The sequence below is a fragment of the Schistocerca gregaria genome, chromosome 1 (assembly GCF_023897955.1).
Source record: "Schistocerca gregaria isolate iqSchGreg1 chromosome 1, iqSchGreg1.2, whole genome shotgun sequence".
NCBI lineage: Eukaryota > Metazoa > Arthropoda > Insecta > Orthoptera > Acrididae > Schistocerca > Schistocerca gregaria.
In genome coordinates this window covers 297,320,090-297,335,020 of record NC_064920.1, presented here as the reverse complement: position 1 = coordinate 297,335,020, position 14,931 = coordinate 297,320,090, and positions in this window count along the sequence as shown.

Sequence of the window (14,931 nt, the reverse complement as noted above, 5' to 3'; positions counted from 1 at the left end):
ATTCATATGACTTCAGCCCGATTTTTAATTCCGCTCTTGAAACTTTCTTTCATCTCCGTCATTGGTTCTTCAATGTATAGACTGAACAGTAAGGGGGTCCCTGTCTTACAGCAGATTTCTTACGGGTACTTCTTTATTGGTCTCCCAGTCTTATTTTTCCTTCTTGGCTTGTCCTATTTTTGTCAGAATTTCAAACACCTTATACCATTTTACGCTGTCAAACGCTTTTTCTAGAGCGACAAACCCTGTGGGCGTGTCTTGATTTTTCCTCAGTATTGTGTCCATTATCAAGAGGAACGTTAGAACAGCCTCTCTCGTTTCCTGAAGCCAAACTGACAGGTAATCAATTTTCTTTTCGTTTCGCTGTATATTATTATTGTCAGCAGCTTGGATGCATGCGATATTAAGGTGATTGTGAGAGTTTTCTCTCATGTATGTGTCGTGGGTATACTCGAAATTGAGCAGATGATATTTTCCCCAAAGTCTGATGGCATATCGCTTATCTTACGGCTTCTACGCCCCATAATCGTTTTTTGCCACTTCCCGGAAAGATTTTAGAGATTCCGATGGAATGTTATTTATCCGTTCTGCCTTATTAAATCTCCAGGAATCTTGAAAATTCTGACTCTAATACTGAAACACCTGCTTCTGCTATATCGGCTCCAATTTCATCTTCTATTACGTCATGAGTAAAATCCTCCTAATCACAGAGGGCTTTAGTGTCTTCTCTAAGTTTAACACTGGCCTTTTCTTTACGATGGTAACACCCTTGCTTTTCATTTCATCAAAGGTAAAGATTCTTGAAATTTTCGCGATGTTGAGAGTATTCCATGAAGTTTCGCGTAGACCTCCTGTATGACAAGGTGAATCGTCCACCTTGTTTTCCCCACCTCGAGCATTCAGAAGTGTCTACCTTGTGGATGGTTAACCTATTCAAGCAAGTTCTTTCAGTATCGTTATATAAAGTATCTGATATAGCATGAATGAAGATAACCAAACCGTAAGTAATGATTCTAAAGATGTTTAGAACGCCCTTTCCATATAACAGAAAATTTGAAATGAAATATTACGTAGCTTTAGAAACGTAGGATCGGGACTTGCGTGATAATTTGTAAATATTAAATGTAATGAGTTAAGAACTCAATACCATTCTTTTCAAATATGGCTGCTATGCAGTATTAACCTGTGGCTATTTATTAGGTTTGCCTGTATATAGCCAGTTGTAAACCAGGTGTCTATTTTTTATTTAGAAGGGGGTATTTTAAGAAATGCTGCATTTTCATTTTACAGAGCAGGGGGAAAGTATAGTTTCATCTCACAGCGAAACAAATTTTTATTAATAGTTTCATCTCAAATTTAATCAGTATTCATTGTACATACTTCATGATAGCTTTGCTGCTTGCTGAGATGTGGTAAAGAGTTTATTCATTGAATATTATGTTAGTTATGCAAGTTCCTACACAACGACTAACGCCCTATAAAAGTATCTGAATTATCACTTGTTCTACAGTGCCTATATAAGAAATGGGTTTAAGTATTACTCACTTGTGTATGCATGTTAATGGTAAGACGCATAAATACTTAAAAAGTTTCCCCTCCACTTTTGAAATTTCCAAAATATCTCAGGAATCGAAACATTTTGAGACGAACTGCTTCAGCACAGTTTTCGACTGGGAAGAAAAACAATTGCATACAACTTGTTCCATGTTCATAACAATTTTTATTAACATATGTTTACAATACACAACTGAGCGCTGCATGCTTCCTAGTTGTCTTTATCGCAGTCCATCTTTTTCTTCTTTCAGGCTCACTAGGAAATAAAAACAAGAAAAAAGATACATTTGTTGCAATAATAAACGAAAAGCACCAGTTTGCTTTTGTTCTGCAATATTAATTTTTATTGTGTTAACCGGTTTTCAGCTTACAAGGCCATCTTCAGACATTTACTAAGTATTGTCACCAAAGAAGTTACAATGCTTGCAAACAACATTGTGAGAGAAGTAACACGTCTACACAGAAGCAGAAACATAGAGTAAGTAACATCTTTGACAGGGTGGTGGTAATGCAAAGAAAAAGTAAAAAGTTGAACAGTAAATAAATGAAAATGGAGTAGACAGGAATAACTTTAACACAAAATAGGAACAGCATACATACGTATTTTTTATTAATAAACAAAGCTAATAAAATAAAATTAGTACTTGACACGGCTACATCAGGAGGTATAAAACATGAATATATGCAAACCAATTAAAAGAAGAAACAATTATCAATGTAACTACAGAATACATAAGGAACTTAAGCAGTATCAATAAGATAAACAGAAATAAACAAATAAATACAGGGAAGTGAAGGAGTCTGAGAGAACATACAGTAAATTCAATCTTTGAGAGTGACGAGGTACTGCATTTTAACATTAACATCGTGTTCAAAATTGTGGCTAAGCAACAATTTGCATTAAATAAATGAACCAAGTAAAATATAAAGAATTTTTGATGAGACAACTACAAGAGGTGTTAAACATGGACAGTGATACAAATACCAGTTAAAAGAAAGACTTAACAATTTAAATCACAGTCTGTATGGAATACATACATAACTTCAATAAAACAAAAGAACTTAATGAATACAGGAAATTTGGAATATTCAGTGGTTTGGTATTTAACTGATTTGTAAATTAAAATGATAATCTTATTTTATTACATTGAGTGATTACTAAATAAATTTTCTCCCGGCTAAAGAATTAGTCAAGTTACTAAAGAACTCCAAGTTAACGTCGTGTTAAAGTGTTGTCTCTAAGTTGTGTAAGTGTCACTAAATCACAGTTCATACAACAGATTCTATACAACTATGGATTATGATGGAAACAGTTATCTTCAGCAAAATGATCATTAAAACCACCGAATATCAGCCGCGCACAACACTGACGTTTGTTACCTGAAACAATATTCATCGCAACTCGTGCGTAATTAATTTCGGCTCCATACATCAGCTACAAAAGTTTGTTATAACGATCGTGCTATGAGCACTGTTTTTAAAGAACCAATCTGATTCGAATTGTTTTCATTAAAATGAGTTCGGAACCACCGGTGCACATTTATTTTTACATATTTGTACTACGTTCAGCGTTTATGTCTGTAGAATTGCGTAATTGAATTTGCCACTGAGACAATTGTTAAGATGGCGGCAGACAATTGATAGAGACTTTCTATTGTTAGACCAAATAAGTATTTTAACTGCTTATTAAACTTTACAGAAACTCTACTTTCGTATTGTCCACTATTTAGACTTCATTAAGCAAACATTTGATTTGTTTCTAAGGAAAAAACAGACAAAAACGCGATACAAAGCGCTAGCATCAATGGATGCGCTCCTTGCAGCGGAAAGAAACAATTAACACAGATAATGCTTACTGAGAGAGGAATTACAGTTACAAATAATTATTCACTCATGTTTATAATAATAATGAACTCTATTTTCAAGTATTAATTAACAAATAATTACAATTTCTTAAGAGACCTTAGTTTGATACGCGTCTTGCGTGTTGAACCTACAAACGCCAACCAACAAAAGGTAAAAGCAAAAGAAGACAAACGCAGATCATAAAAGGAATTTACAATTATCGTTGTCTGTATAATACACATCGATATGACCAATCATAGAATATTATATAAATAATTAATTCTCTATTTTTTCATATGCCGAATAGACAATGTTTATAACTGCCAGAGGCACAATTTCCTCTCGTCGCATTGTAACCAAAAATTTCTCACGTGGATGTTACAATGCCCCTTGGGCTGAGAAAATAATTAGTTTATCTGTTGTATATTTTATATCAGTCCACGTAATCCACGTAGATTTGCTACTCTCAATATGCATGTGTTTAGCTTCAATGTTGTTTTAGACATGATACAATTATAGTTGAATCGAGTACTTTAAATGACTTTAGTGGCTGTATTATCTCGGAAATTGCTGCGGATACTTCCCGGATTTACGTATTCCCCCCCCCCCCCCCCATTTGGGTTCACTGGACTCGGAAAAGCGGGAATAAAACCGTCCAAGGGGCTTCAGGAAAATGCAGACACTTACTTTTAACAGTCAGACTTGACATGAAAGTAAAAAAAAAAAAAAAATGCTGGAAAATGCAAATTTATGACTCTGTTGTAAGCATCTGAGATAACGAATGTTTTTTCATCGTGGTATATCACTCATTTATCGAATGTCATAAGAATTTCCGGCTGACGTCGTAAAACCGCTCCCGTGTCGAGCCGTTGGACCGCAGACAGGCAGAGGCTGCTGCTGGACCGCCCCCGGCCGAGTCGGTGGGGCGTCGGCTGCCGTAGGCTGCATTGTGGTTTGGATCTGCTGCTGGCTAGAAGTCGCGCTGCAGCCGGTCTTGTTTCTCCTTTCCCATGTCCCTCAGTTTAAGACGGGTACATGAAATATCAAAATATAAGCATCAGTGACAAGATAACTACTATTCCCATCCTGTGGAAAAGCTTATTAGTGTCCATTTCACTAGCATCACACGGATGGAATTAGACTGCTTTTGGAGTATGGTCTGTATTTTAACACAGCTCAACACAATGTAGTGATTCGCATGGAAGTTTATCACAAAATGCACATTTTGAACACTGCACGGTTAATCATACAAGTGTCCGTAGTGTGCTTCGTTCACTTAAGCGGAATGTAAATATTATACACGCTGCATAGCCAACGTTGCATTATTGTTTTGATGCGCGGCTGGCTGCACAGTCTGTCACATTGAATTTGGCTCGCGGAGACGCTTCAAATCAAACTACTAAAGGTCATCAGTTCAAAAAAATGATTAATTCAGTCAACAGTACTCAACCTTCATAGCGTTTCTGCTAACTTGGACACTCCAGGAGCGTTCCTAAGGTTACGTGGTCTCCGTTTTTATCACTGTTCATCATTATTCACAATATAAATCACAGTTCTTCACCCGTCCACTAGTTCCTGCGAAACACGTGGCACTGTTCTGAATGCTGTCAGTAGTTTTCCACAGTACATAACAGACAATCTATATGCAAATGACACTTTTCAAGTAATGAGGTCTGGTACACTTGCACATAAGTTCATATTACCATGACTGAATAACAAAATTTAAAATTTTACACTGTCACATAAACATGAGACAATGTAAAACTTTCAGAATCTGCTACATTATCTTGACCATGAGATCATTACTGAACTGTCCAGATAACAGTATATTTCCATTTTTATTACAAATACATATATTTATATTTTTTATTTTCTTATTGGGATTGTTATTTACCATGTTTTTGGGATAGATGTCCATGTTCGGTTTATCTAACCGGAATGTTGCTCATAAGAACATTTTAAATGACTTCGTAATGAAACATTGTACGTAAATCAGTACACATTCAGATTTCACTTCACTAGTGGTGAAAGCAGTTTATTTTATTTTTTATTTATTTATTTATTTCTCTCAGTCACACAGCTCACACACCACCAACACTCGCTACGTGTGTGGGAGTACATGACTCAATCTTATCAGAATATTTTTGTTATATCCATTCTTAGACACGAACAAATATATTACTTAAGCATTTTAATTATTTCTATCCTACGTATAGAAAGGTAAAATTCATCACATTTAATGCAACAACACTCAAGTGTTTATCAAGTTATTTATCCCTTTTAGAGTAAAAATACATCTATTATGGGGATTCTCTACTCTTTGTTCAAATAATTCAACAACATTGCAGTGTAATACTTGACACGAAAGCTTATAAACTAATACATACATAAGATTATCACATTATTACTGCTAATTATTTTACCATAAACATTATATTTACAGTTGTGGGGTAATGCACTTGCACTTCAGATTGGTCCTTTGTATATTCACTTCGTTTTTCGTAGTCCAGGGGACCGAGTAAGATGCTCTGCAATAGGTCTTGTGCGGATATACTTTAATATTATACTGGTAATCTTTTATGATTCCAGGCCGTTCAATGAATAGTTCGAGGTATCCGGATAATAATTCTCTTAATTCTCTAGCCTCTGAAGCATTAATGTAAGTTGCCTCCGGTACCTTCTCTTCTATTGTTGTGACGATGTTATTCACGTTGCTGGGTGCATCGTTATTTCGATTTTTGTGACACATCTGTGGGTGCTTATGATCCAAAACTAACAGCTTCTGTTTGCTGACAGAAATATTCATTTTTCTCATCAGCGGAAGGTTCGCACCGAACTCCCGATTTAGCATTAATGTTATGGGTCGCTTTTGGTGCTTAAGTGCACATGTCGCATGGGCGAGATCAATTACAGCTTCCCTTTCCCGAAGGAACTCAAGACCCAGAAGCACTGGTACTGACAAGCTATCCATTAGTAGGAACGTGCATAATAAGCGATCATTTTACAAGGAAACGTCCACCTGTGTCTGGTATTTTATACTCTGTGCCTTTTTTCCCAGTGCCCCTATAACATTACGATTTGCAACCGGCAAACTCGGCAATCTCCTTATCTCCGATACCTTCTTGAAAAACTGCGTATTCATAACTGATACATTAGCGCCTGAGTCAAGCAGATTAGTAGAAGCCACACCATTTACAGCTCCGGTGACACTTGCTTGAATATTTTCCCTTTGTGGCTTATCAGAGACAGAAGGTTCCTGATATAGATCATCTTCGATCCTGTTGCCAACCTGATACCGTATCTTTTTTTTCTGTCGACCTATTGCCTTCATTGTTGGCCTCAGTCACCTGGCGAAGGCCTACAGGGACTGAAATTAGTTTCTTGGCTTCTGAGTGTGTTGTTTTGTTTCCGAAGGCACCTCCACTGTTCTAACATTTTGTGAGTTTTCAGTCGGATCCCACCACGGTGGATACTGATTGCTTGGTATAGGTATAGCCTGTACATAATTTATTGGCTGACTTGAATTGATATAATTTTGCTCCGGCTGCCAATGACTTGGCCCTGGCTGTCGCCAATATTCACTGACACGCCGCATATTTTTAGGCTTGTCTTTATATGGACTGTCTGACCTGTTGTCATTTCGTCTCTTTCGGTTGCTATTGTTATTGTTTGGGTTTTCATTGTGGAACGGCCTCTGATTACCATTAGGTTGTTGGTGTTCTTCGGCCTTTTGATAAGTATTGTCATTATTATCAGGATAACCAAAATTTTGGTTGTAGGGATTCCTACTACTCTTATTATTATTGTATTTTCCGTTACTATAATCTTTACTTTTATTTTTCTTTGGACTACCTTCGCCCCTATTTCAATTACCCTGCACTATTTAGACTTCATCAAGCAAACATTTGATTTGTTTCTAAGGAAAACACAGACAAAAACGCGATACAAATCGCTAGCATCAATGGATGCGCTCCTTGCAGCGGAAAGAAACAATTAACACAGATAATGCTTACTGAGAGAGTAATTACAGTTACAAATAATTATTCACTCATGTTTATAATAATAATGAACTCTATTTTCAAGTATTAATTAACAAATAATTACAATTTCTTAAGAGACCTCAGTTTGATACGCGTCTTGCGTGTTGATCCTACAAAAGCCAACCAACAAAAGGTAAAAGCAAAACAAGACAAACGCAGATCATAAAAGGAATTTACAATTATCATTGTCTGTATAATACACATCGATATGACCAATCATAGAATATTATATAAATAATTAATTCTCTATTTTTTCATATGCCGAATAGACAATGTTTATAACTGCCAGAGGCACAATTTCCTATCGTCGCATTGTAGCCAAAAATTTATCACATGAATGGTACAATGCCCCTTGGGCTGAGAAAAAAATTAGTTTATCTATTGTATATTTTTTTATCAGACCACGTAATCCACGTAGATTTGCTACTCTCAAGATGCATGTGTTTAGTTTCAATCTTCACAATCCAATATATGGATTCTGAATCTCTGTCTGACCACGATGTAATGTAACTGGAAAGTTTCCGGGTATCCGGGCCTTTCCAGTCATACCTCTCTTATGATTCTTGAACAGATTATTCGCTGTTGCCTTCCAAAATTTATTGCAACACTCAGTTAGCCCTCTCCTGTCTCATTCCTAATGTCATTTCCATTATCTACCGTTACCTCGTCTTCCATTCCTTCACCTACAACCGCGTTCCAGTCACCCATGATCATTATATTTTCATCTTTCCTTAAATACAGATTTATTAGTGTATTAATATACTTTTTGTATCTCTTCATCTTCTGCCCACGACGTCAGCTTATATACCTGAGCTCTTGTTGTAGGCGTTGCTTGCTACCGAATCTCAATCATATCACTGGAGCATGTGACCAGGTGTATTTGAAAGACTGCGTAATTCACTGGGAAAAAGAGTTGAAGGATGCATCGAGATGCGTGGTGAGTTCTTGTAGACCTACCTGTTGCGTCTGCTTTTACGCAACAGATAGATGAGAATAGGTGGACAGATTAGTCAATATCTCTACAGATATTGGTTTCCTCATAAAGCGTACTTCTAGTTTTGACTAGTACGTCTTCATGTAGCTGTACGGGCCACTTGTTATTCCTAGAGGCTGTATACATAGTCATCTTGCGCAGGCGATGATCATCAGCATGTCAAATTTTACAAATTGCGTAACACTGTGCTGTCTCTAATAACATTATTTTTATTTGCTACCGGTTTCGGTTTTGAATTGTCATCAACGGCAGGAAAATTATCACCGAGGTATCACCTGTCACACATTCTTTGACATAAATTAGCACAGAAGACAATAAGTACGAAAAAATCAGAAATTGTCACAGAATTAAAATATGATTGCAGATTGACAATAGGACAAGATGTGATGTGATGGACTTGTACTGCTGTACGTCACATGTTGTCCTTTTGCCAATGTGCCATCATATTTTAATCTTGTGACAATTTTTGATTTTTCCTGGCAGTTGTGGTTTTATGTGGTAACTTACGTCAAAGCATGTATGACATGTGATACATCGGTAATAATTTTCCTGCCGTTGATGATGATTCAAAACCAAAACTGGTAGCAAAATAAAATAACATTATTACAGGTAGCACAGTATTATGCATACATAGTGATTTACTATAGCTCTGTACGTTTTCTCTAGGCCGAGTGTACAAAGATTTCAGTGTCTGTATTTTTCCTGCTCTTTTAAATACCGCTCCAGCGGCAGTACTCCAAATCTTTGCGTCATTGCAGGCGCTCCGAAGTCTCCTAGCATGCGGGCTACTTGCTACGACCTCCTTTTTCTTGAGAAATGTGACACACGATTCGGCGGAACTACGTTTCTCTGAGTGGTTCATTTTTCCCCTTACTCAACTTCCTAAGGCCAAACGGGTTTTCCAATAATGAACCAATTTCTTTTATTATACCGCTCGTCAGAGAATGTCTCTTACTGAAATGGACTGCATACTTTTTATCGTTGTCATCCCGAGTCTTAATTTATTTGCAGTTTCATCTGCACCTTCATTGGCAAGGCTGTGCTTGACTATCAATACGTAGCTGGCGACAATCATCTGTTTACCAGATTGGAACGACAAATATATTCTCAATCCCGGTAACCAGCAGCTCAACTAAAGATACTGACCTTCCTCTCCCCATCCCCCTTGCCCCGCTCCCAAGCTGCATAACAAAATTCTGAGATTTCCTTGAGACTTAGCTGTGAGTATCTATCAATTTACCATTAAACTTCAAACAATTAAAACACAACATAAGGGTAATCGCAAACACAAGAGGAAAGACAAGTTACATTCAAGCACTGGTGTGCTATTAACCTAACCCCGAGGCAATAAAGTACGAAATTCACAACACTTTATTACAAAGGTTTACATTAGATTAATAGCTGCAACTGAAAACACCATTGACTACAAGATTGTTCAACCGCATGTTGTAAGAGGTGGGCACAATCTGCCGTTAGGCCCATATTATAACGACAGCGGCCGTTTGCAGTAACACGAACAGTCTGGTTATGAGATGATTTTTTAAAACAACAAACGAACATGCGGAAAACTATGAAACACAATTATTTTAAAGCCTGTACTATCAAGGATTAAAACCCGCATCTATCGTAAGAACTGGGATGACAAATAATGGACCTAATCCTAGCAGTTATTACCAGGTGTAGAAGTATTAAATCGGAACTTATAGATGGTGCTAGCCGTCAGTGTAACGCCTATGAGACCGCGTCTGCTGCGCCACCTGCTTCCTGTAACGTCTGACGACGAATGTCAACACATAGTAACTCAACCTCCATACGTCGATATCTGTTTCAAACCTGTAAATAAGTTGACTTTGTGTCTACGAGCTACGATTTATGGAGGCATTGGATTTCTTGTATCATTTGAACCAAACTGCTGGAGAATAGCATCGAATACTTGTCGAAGCTTTGGGCGAAGATGCTTTTGCGGAAACACAGTATTTCGAGTGGTTAAAAGAATTCAAAAGAGGTGATTTTGACGTGAGAAACGACGAGCAAGGGAAACCAACGAAAAAGCTCGAACACAATGAATTGCAGGCCTTATTCGATGGAATGATACTGAAACTCAACGGAAAATTGTGGAACAATAGCATGTGACGCAGAAAGCCATTGCTCTTCGGTTGAAAGCTATGGAAAACATGCAGAAAGTGGGAACTAGGTTCCGCATGAACTGAATGAAAGACAGCAAGAAAATGTAAAGACCACTTCTGGAATGTTGCTCGCCAGATACAAAAGAACGTCGTTTCTCCATCGAATAGTGACAGGTGGTGAAGAATAGATATATCTTGAGAATCATAAGCGTCCTAAATCCTTGGTGAATCCAAGCAAACCATCGACATCCACCGCAAGACCAAATGGCTTTCTAAAGAAGATAATGCTCTGTGTTTGGTGGGATTAGAACAGTGTCACCTATTATGAGCTGCTAAAATCTGGTGAAACCGTTAACACTGATCGCTACCGACAGAAAATGACTGGTTTAAATCGATCATTACGTGAGAAACGACCGGAATATGGAAAAAGGCAACACAAAGTCATATAGCTCCATGATAACACCCAGTCACACACAGCAAAACGGGACAGGGAAACGATCGAGGCGTTCAGTTACGAAATACTAGGGAACGCAGCGTATTCTCGAGATATGGCTCTGTCTGATTATCATTTACTTGCATGACTGGGACATCCTCTCGCTGAGCAACGCTTTTTTTGCCCTGGCATTCATAGCCTGCCGAAGAGGTGGGAAAAATGTAAAAATCGCAATGGAGATTATTTTGGATAAAATGTTGTTTATCAGTTTCAAACAACAGACGTCCAATTATTGCAACTAAATTCCGGTTTCATACTTCTAGACTTGGTAATTAAAGAAAATCTCGTGCAAAAGAAGAAGCTTTACATTTCTTTAAAACAAAGCATTAAATTAAAGTATGCAGTACCTACTAAATGTAGGTCTACTCAGAAGTGAAATTACTTTTAAAAAATAAAATAATAGTGGTAACTGTCCTGTAACAACAGTTTACAAACTATCACTGCTGTGAATTATTGACCTGATGATTCCAACTTGCAGTAATAATTTGACAGTCTCTTTTAATAAAAAGTGGCACAGCTTAATTCCAGTTTGTAAGAAGGGATGTAGCCGTGGTCTAGGGGCAGCCGGCACAGTAGCTCAGTGTGTTCGGTCAGAGGGCTAGCTGCCCCCTGTAATAAAAAAACTGAGTTAATCGTGCAACAACGAACATAAACGGATGCCTCGCGACGTCCGCACCGCGCAAATACAACGAACGAAAACGATAAAAAAAAGGGCTAGCGTCCTTCATTCATATTCAAAATGTCTTCGGTGCCGGCTTCGATCCCAGCCACTGCCTAAATTTTAATAAATAATCAGCACTGGCGGCCGAAGACTTCCGGCATAAGAAGTCAGCCTCATTCTGCCAACGGCCTTGTCAAAGAGGGCGGAGGAGCGGATAGAGGTTCAGGGCACTCTCTTGTCCTAGGGGTGGGAAATTGCCCCTAAAGGCGGAAGAATCAGCAATGATCAACGACATGAGGATGCAGAAGGCAATGGAAACTACTGCATTAAAGACACGTAACGTGTATCCACAGGACATGTGGCCTGTAGTTGAAGAAGTGTCATGATATCTCTCCATTGGCAAAAGATTCCGGAATAGTCACCCATTCGGATCTCCGGGAGGGGACTGCCAAGGGGGAGGTTGCCATGAGAAAAAGATTGAATAATCAACGAAAGGATAATGTTCTACGAGTCGGGGCGTGGAATGTCAGAAGCTTGAACGTGGTAGGGAAATTAGAAAATCTGAGAAGGGAAATGCAAAGGCTCAATCTACATATAGTACGGGTCAGGGAAGTGAAGTGGAAGGAAGACAAGGATTTCTGGTCAGATGAGTATCGGGTAATATCAACAGCAGCAGAAAATGGTATAATAGGTGTAGGATTTGTTATGAATAGGAAGGTAGGGCAGAGGGTGTGTTACTGTGAACAGTTCAGCGACCGGGTTATTCTAATCAGAATCGACAGCAGACCAACACCGACAACGATAGTTCAGGTATACATGCCGACGTCGCAATCTGAAGATGAACAGATAGAGAAATTGTATGAGGATATTGAAAGGGTAAAGCAGTATGTAAAGGGGGACGAAAATCTAATAGTCATAGGCGACTGGAATGCAGTTGTAGGGGAAGGAGTAGAAGAAAAGGTTACAGGAGAATATGGGCTTGGGACGAGAAATGAAAGACGAGAAAGACTAATGGAGTTCTGTAAAACGTTTCAGCTTGTTATACCGAATACCCTGTTGAAGAATCACAAGAGGAGGAGGTATACTTGGAAAAGGCCGGGAGATAAGGGAAGATTTCAATTAGATTACATCATGGTCAGACAGAGATTCCGAAATCAGATACTGGATTGTAAGGCGTACCCAGGAGCAGATATAGACTCAGATCACAATATAGTAGCGATGAAGAGTAGGCTGAAGTTCAAGACATTAGTCAGGAAGAATCAATACGCAAAGAAGTGGGATACGGAAGTTCTAAGGAATGACGAGATACGTTTGAAGTTCTCTAACGCTATAGATACAGCAATAAGGAATAGCGCAGTAGGCAGCACAATTGAAGAGGAATGGACATCTCTAAAAAGGGTCATCACAGGAGTTGGGAAGGAAAACATAGGTACAAAGAAGGTAGCTGCGAAGGAACCATGGGTAACGGAAGAAATACTTCAGTGGATTGATGAAAGGAGGAAGCACAAACATGTTCCGGGAAAATCAGGAATACAGAAATACAAGTCGCTGAGGAATGAAATAAATAGGAAGTGCAGGGAAGCTAAGACGAAATGGCTGCAGGAAAAATGTGAAGACATCGAAAAAGATATGATTGTCGGAAGGACAGACTCAGCATACAGGAAAATCAAAACAACCTTTGGTGACATTAAAAGCAACGGTGGTAACATTAAGAGTGCAACGGGAATTCCACTGTTAAATGCAGAGGAGAGAGCAGATAGGTGGAAAGAATACATCGAAAGCCTCTACGAGGGTGAAGATTTGTCTGATGTGATAGAGAAAGAAATAGGAGGATTTAGAAGAGATAGGGGATCCAGTATTAGAACCGAACTTTAAAAGAGCTTTGGAGGACCTACGGTCAAATAAGGCAGAAGGGATAGATAACATTCCATCAGAATTCCTAAAATCATTAGGGGAAGTGGCCACAAAACGACTATTCACGTTGGTGTGTAGAATATACGAGTCTGGCGACATACCATCTGACTTTCGGAAAAGCATCATCCACACAATTCCGAAGACGGCAAGAGCTGACAAGTGCGAGAATTATCGCACAATCAGCTTAACAGCTCATGCATCGAAGCTGCTTACAAGAATAATATACAGAAGAATGGAAAAGAAAATTGAGAATGCGCTAGGTGACGATCAGTTTGGCTTTAGGAAAAGTAAAGGCACGAGAGAGGCAATTCTGACGTTACGGCTAATAATGGAAGCAAGGCTAAAGAAAAATCAAGACACGTTCATAGGATTTTTCGACCTGGAAAAAGCGTTCGACAATATAAAATGGTGCAAGCTGTTCGAGATTCTGAAAAAAGTAGGGGTAAGCTATAGGGAGAGACGGGTCACATACAATATGTACAACAACCAAGAGGGAATAATAAGAGTGGACGATCAAGAACGAAGTGCTCGTATTAAGAAAGGTGTAAGACAAGGCTGTAGCCTTTCGCCCCTACTCTTCAATCTGTACATCGAGGAAGCAATGATCCAAATAAAAGAAAGGTTCAGGAGTGCAATTAAAAGAAAAGGTGAAAGGATATCAATGATACGATTCGCTGATGACATTGCTACCCTGAGTGAAAGTGAAGAAGATTTAAATGATCTGCTGAAAGGAATGAACAGTCTAATGAGTACACAGTATGGTTTGAGAGTAAATCGGAGAAAGACGAAGGTAAGGAGAAGTAGTAGAAATGAGAACAGCGAGAAACTTAACATCAGGATTGATGGTCACGAAGTCAATGAAGTTAAGGAATTCTGCTACCTAGGCAGTAAAATAACCAATGACGGACGGAGCAAGGAAGACATCAAAAGCAGACTCGCTATGGTAAAAAAAAGGTATTTCTGGCCAAGAGAAGTCTACTAATATCAAATACCGGCCTTAATTTGAGGAAGAAATTTCTGAGGATGTACGTCTGGAGTACAGCAATGTATGGTAGTGAAACATGGACTGTGGGAAAACCGGAACAGAAGAGAATCGAAGCATTTGAGATGTGGTGCTATTGACGAATGTTGAAAATTAGGTGGACTGATAAGGTAAGGAATGAGGAGATTCTACGCAGAATCGGAGAGGAAAGTAATATGTGGAAAACACTGATAAGGGGATGGGACAGGATGATAGGACATCTGCTAAGACATGAGGGAATGACTTCCATGATACTAGAGGGACCTGTAGAGGGCAAAAACTG